This window comes from Miniopterus natalensis, chromosome 17 (assembly GCF_054644295.1).
Source record: "Miniopterus natalensis isolate mMinNat1 chromosome 17, mMinNat1.hap1, whole genome shotgun sequence".
NCBI classification, from domain to species: Eukaryota; Metazoa; Chordata; class Mammalia; order Chiroptera; family Miniopteridae; genus Miniopterus; species Miniopterus natalensis.
The window spans coordinates 2848042-2854179 of NC_142097.1; the positions used below are offsets into that span (position 1 = coordinate 2848042).

At 44.3% G+C, this 6138-nt stretch overlaps 1 pseudogene; it reads left to right on the forward strand.

The window, feature by feature from the left end:
- Positions 1–313: 313 nt before the first annotated feature.
- LOC148091176 (homeobox protein VENTX pseudogene) lies at positions 314–1089 on the forward strand (annotated as a pseudogene).
- The last annotated feature ends 5049 nt before the right edge of the window (positions 1090–6138 follow it).

The window sequence follows — 6138 nt, forward strand, 5'->3', positions numbered from 1 at the left end:
CCCAATCAGAGCAGCAAAAACAAAAACGAATCTAAAAAATTGAGGTTAGTTTTAGGGACTTTGGGACAACGTCAAGTGTAACAACATTTGCATCATAGGAGTACCAGAAGGAGAAAAGAGAGAACAAGGGATTGAGAACCTTTCTAAAGAAATAATGACTGAGAGGCAGACACTGCCAAAACGGCGCCAGCCACCACCGTCTGTCCGGTCGAAGACCCAGAGTCTGGCTCCACATCTGTCCTGCAGAGGACCCCGAGCCTGGCCCCCACCTTCTATCCCAAGGCGGATCCTGAGCTGTCCCCACCGTCCAGGCATGCCTCCCTCCTCTGCCATGCCCCATAGCCAAAAGCCAATCTCCAGCTTTGGCTCTGAGGACTGGCTCAGAGCAGCCACGCAGGGCCCTTGCACACCTCCAGACCAACTGAGGTCTTCTGGGGGAGCCTCTCTGCCCCAGCCAGGGTGCCCAGCAGTGGGGAACCCCCTCAAACCGTGGGCATGGAGGAGGTGAAGTCCTCAGCTGTGTCTGTTCCAGGGACATCCACGACTGGGTCCAGCAAGGAGGCAGACAGCACTCGGCCTCCCCACGCCCACGCTGCCTTCACGGGGGAGCAGGTCAGCACCTTGGAGAGCTTGTTCCAGCACCACAGATACCTGGGCCCCCTGGAGTGCCGGAGGCTGGCCCAGAAGATGGGGCTTTCGGAGGTGCAGATAAAAACCTGGTTTCAAAATTGACGAATGAAACACAAACACCAACTGCAGGACTCACAGTTGAACATCCCCTTCTCTGGAGCTGTCTATACGCCCCTGGCTTTTTGCCCACCACCCTCTGCCCTGGGCAGCCACCTAGAGCTGCTGCACCCTTGGACATCCCTGCTTGGGCCCTTGGCACTGGCACAGCCCCCTGGATACTTCTGGGGCCCTTGCCATGTGGAACAAGCCTCGCTGGCCTCAACGTGGGCCTCTAGCAACAGACGGCCTCTGATGTGCTGCCTCCCAGATCCTGGCAACCAGGCACACATGCTGGGCCTAGCCTTGTCCAAGGGAACCTGGGGCCTGTGTGTTCTCCCGGAGACCGGGGATGCCTTTTGAGGAAGCAGGAAGCCCAGTAGCCCGAAGCTGGGGCATGTCAGAAACCAAGCCAACCCCCCCCCACACTGGGTGTGTGCAGAGCATGCCTGGCATCTACCTGCAGAGATAGTCCGCGTGTCTCTGTCTGTCACACTGACGCCCTGGTGTGGGCCTTGTGCTGATGCACAGAGGGGACCTGGACCCACCTTGAGATTCTGGAGGGTTTACAGTTTAAGACATTTTAAAGCCACTCCTTCACTGAAAGCTGTTAAAAGGTCTGTGATGGCTCAGTGAACAGAATCAAAAGCCAGAGTGAACTTGTTCTGTGCTGGGCTGTTAGCATATGATGAAAGGTAATCTACTCAATCTAAGGTGTTGGAAAAAATAAAGGTGAACCCTTTTTTCTTCCAGGGCAAAAAATAAATAAATAAAAAAATAATGACTGAAAACTTCCCTAACCTGGTGAGGAAAAAAGACACACAAGTCCATGAAGCACAGAGAGTCCCAAACAAGATGAACCTAAAGAGACTTACACCAAGACACACCATAATTAAAATGGCAAAAGTTAAAGAGAGAATCTTAAAAGCAGCAAGAGATAGGCAGTTAGTTACCTAAAAGGGAGCTCCCATAAGGCTGTCAGCTGGTTTCTCAACAGAAAAATTTCAGGACGCTAGGGATTGGCATAAAATATTCAAAGTGATGAAAAGCAAGGATCTATAGCGAAGACTATACTCAGGAAGTCTATAATTTAAAATTGAAGGGCAAATGAAGAACTTCCCTAAAAAACTAAAGGAGTTCATCACCACCAAACCAGTATTACAAGAAATGTTAAAGGGACTTTTTTTATGAAGAAGAAAGTAACAACAACAACAAAAAAACATACATATGAATAATAAAATGGGAATAATTACGTACCTCTCAGTGATCACTTTACATGTAAATGTATTAAATGCTCCAATCAAAAGACTTTGTGTAGCTGAATGGATAAGAAAACAAGAGCAATATATATATATACGCTGTGTACAGCACACACAGACTGAAAGTAAAGTGATGGGAAAGATATTTTATGCAAATGGAAAGGAAAAGAAACCTGGGATAACAATACTTATATAGACAAAATAGACTTTAAAGCAAAATTTATAATAAGGAACAGATAAGGACACTGTATACTAATAAAGGGACTAATTCAACAAGAGGATGTAACCCTTGTAACCATTTCTGCACCCTAGATAGGAGCACCTAAATATATCAAGCGAATCTTGATGGACATAAAGGAAGAGGTCATCAGTTATGCCATCATAGTAAAAGACTTTAAAATCCAATTGACATCAATGGATAGATCTTCCAGGCAGAAAATCAACAAGGAAACAGCCACCTTAAATGGCACACTAGATCATATGTATTTAATTGGTATTTTCAGGGCATTTCACTCCAAAGCAGCAGAGCATATACTCTTTTCAAGTGCAGATGAAACATTTTCTAGGATAGACAATATGTTAGGACACAAAACAATCTCAACAAATTTAAGAAGATAAAAATGATACGAAGCATCTTTTCCAACCACAATGGTATGAAACTAAAAGTCAGTTCAAGAAAAAAACTGAAAAACACACAAACACATGGAAGCTAGAAATAAGAATTGCTACTCCAGCTTTCTTTTCCTTTCCATTAGCCTGGAATATTTTACTCCATCCCTTCACTTTTAGCCTGTGTGAGTCTTTTGCTCTCAGGTGGGTCTCTTGTAGACAGCATATATTGGTGTCCTGTTTTCTTATCCATTCAGCTACCCTATGTCTTTTGATTGGACCATTTATTCCATTTTTACATTTAAGGTTACTATTGATATAAACTTATTTAATTCCATTTTCCCCCTTTATGCTGATGTACCTTTCTCTCACTATTCCTTCTTTTTCTTAAAGCAGTCCTTTTAGCATTTCTTGCAATGCTGGTTTAGTGGTACTGAACTCCTTTAGCTTTTTTTTGTTTGGGAAGCTTTTTATTTCACCTTCAAATTTAAATGATAGCCTTGCTGGATAAAGCAATCTTGGTTGCATGTTCTTGCTTTTCATTACTTGCAGAACTTCATGCCACTCCGTTCTGGCCTGAAGAGTCTCTGTTGAGAAATCAGCTGTCAGCCTTATGGGGGTTCCCTTGTAGGTCACTGCTTGTCTCTCTCTTGTAGCCCTTAATATTTTCTTTTTGTCCTTGACATTTGCCATTTTAATTATGATGTGTCTTGGAGTGGGTCTCTTTGGGTCTCTCTTGTTTGGAACCCTCTGTGCATCCTGAACTTGTGTGGCTTTCTCCTTCGCCAGCCTAGGGAAGTTTCCTGTCATTATTTCCTCCACCAAGTTCTCTATTTTTTGCTCTCTTTCCTCCCCCTCCGGCACTCCTATAATGCGAATGTTGTTTCACTTCATGTTGTCCCAAAGCTCGCTTAGATTGTCCTCATGCTTTTTAAGTGTTTTTTCTTTTTGCAGCTCTGATTGTGTGATTTTTTTTCTACCTTGTCTTCTAAGTCACTTATTCTATCCTCTGCTTCATTGAGCCTGCTTTTAATTCCTTCCAGGGCATTCTTGATATCAGATACAGCATTCTTTATCTCTGAGTTTTGTTTATGGTATGTATCTCTTTTTTCATGTTTTCACTAAGGTCCTCGATCTTATCATCTAGTGTCTTCTTAAGTTCCTTGAACATCTTCATCATCAATACTCTGAACTCCGTTTCTGATAACTTGCTTAACTCCATCTCATCAAAGTCTTTTTCTGGTGATTTTTCCTTTTCTTTAATTTGGGGGTTGTTTCTTTGTCTCCTCATTTTGGTAGGTCTTAGTGTTTGTATCTATATATTAGATATATTTGCTGTCTCCCAGTTTTTTGGGATGGGATTTTGCCTTGTGGGTCCAGTGGAGCCCAGAGGTGTGTTTTCCTTATACTTCTGAGCTCTTTGCTCTAGGCGTGTCCCTCTTGTGGGTGTCCGTTTTGTGGTTTCTTTATGTTTTCCTGTTGTGGTTGGGTCTAGATTGTCGTTGATCAGTCCTTGGGAGGGCCCTCCTCTCAGGTTGGCTAACTGTATCTCAGCCCCAACCTCGTCATGTAAACTGTTGTATGGGTGCTGGCAAGGCAGGACAATACCCAACTAAACTTCCAGGAAACAAGAGATATCTTACAAAATATCTTGACAGTCACAGTGAAAACAATCCAAGTGAAAGTAGAACTGGGAGAGTGAAGGGAGAACACACACACACACACACACACACACACACACACAAAATGCTTAAAAAAAAAGAAAGAAAGAAAAGTAACACTTAGAGAGAGATGTATATTGTTGTTAAGACTGGTGAAAATTTAGAAAATTATAATAAACTAAAACGTAAAAAATAGAGAAGCTACTGGGAGATAACAGAAGCAGAGAAAAGATTCTGATAGAAGGGCCAGCAAAAAATTAAGGGAGAGAATAGGAATAGGATAATAGCTGAAAATGAGAAAACAAAGATACAATAAAGAGAATAAGAGAAACTAACAATTGGACAGGAAGACAGAAGGGAGCATAATGAAAGAATGAAAGAAAAGTAGAAAAAGAAAAAAAAGTTATGCCAATGGATCGAGAGGAGAAAGAGAGATATAGCCCAGGCAGAGAGGGAGTCCGGTAAGAGATTTGGGGGAAACTATAGAGGAAAGCAGTAAACTTGGTTATAATGATAAAGTCCCAGTCATTAAGCAGGGATATCAAGAAAGTCTTGATATTAGAAGCAAGGATAAAACAAAACAAAGCAAGTAACCAAAACAGAACTAAAAACAAGCTAAGCAAGACAAAATTCTTTTATAAAAAGAGGGAAAAAAATTTAGTTAAAATATGTTAAAAAATTTTTTTAAAAAATTATAAAATTTAAAAAAGAAGAAAAAACAAATTTTCTCCCTTTTCTCTTCTTCCTAAGGAAAAAAGAGAAAAAATAAACCAACCCACAAACCAAAAACAAACCAAAAACCAAAAAAACCAAAACCAAAACCAAACCAAACAAAAAAAACAGAAGAAAAAAGGTAGTCAATCAGGTGAGTCTTTTCTGGGCTGCTTGTTTTATCTGCAGCTCACTGTTTTTTGTGCTGATTTCCGTTCTCCTGGGAGGTACTTGAGTATCAGCCAATGTGAGTAGCTGTCTAGGTTTGGCTCTGGTGTCCTTAGGTAGATGGTTGATCTGAGGCTCTCCGTGGACCACCTCCTCTTGTCAGCTGTTTTTCAACCTTGTAGTTGCCTGGTCTTACTCCAGAGGCTCCTGTAGAGTCTTTAAGGTGCAGGGTGGCTAGTGTAGCCCAGGGTATCACTCCTCTTAGAGGTTTCACAGGTCAGGCGCTCACTCTGCGGGAGTTAGTCTCTGCTCCACTGCCAGCTCCTCAGTCCCTACCCTGTCCTCTGATTCTTGTTCCGCAGCACTGGCCTGCTGCAGTTTCAGATTGATTTCAGCCTGTTGCCTTTTCTGTACGGGCCTTTTTGGCAGCCTGAGCTCAGTGGGTTCGATTAAGAACACATTGTGGTGAGCCCTTTGCCTGCCCAGCCCCCAGCAAGGGTTTTCAGCATTTCCTCCAGTTCCCAAACAACAATCCCTGAGAGTCTTATTCTTGTTCAGTTGTCCTGTGAGCTGCTCTCCCTTCCCCCTCAGGACTATGCCCTGTGGGTGTGCCTGGGGCCCCAGTGAGCAGACCGCCCCTTTCCTGTTGGGGGCGGTGTTTCCGGCTGCAGGAGAGGTTGGTGGGCTCCGCCCCTCCCTGCTCAGCTCTGGTTGGCTGGTGGCTCCTGGCCCACCCCTCAGACGGTCTTCTGTGTAGACCCCAGTCCCAGCCTCCGCTGGTCTGTCCCTGCAGTGCAGGCCGGGAAGGTGGGAGCCAGTTCCATGATCAGACTCACAATCACACAAAGCAACAAGAGGGTCCTCCCTGCAAGGTCCTGCTGCCTGCGCACCAAGGCAGCCAGCGGTCTCCCCGCACCACTGGTCTCAGCAAAGCTGGGGCGGCTTCATGCGCCACCAGGGTGTCCCTCAGGGCTGGTCACCGATCCCAGCCTCTTCGCACCAGG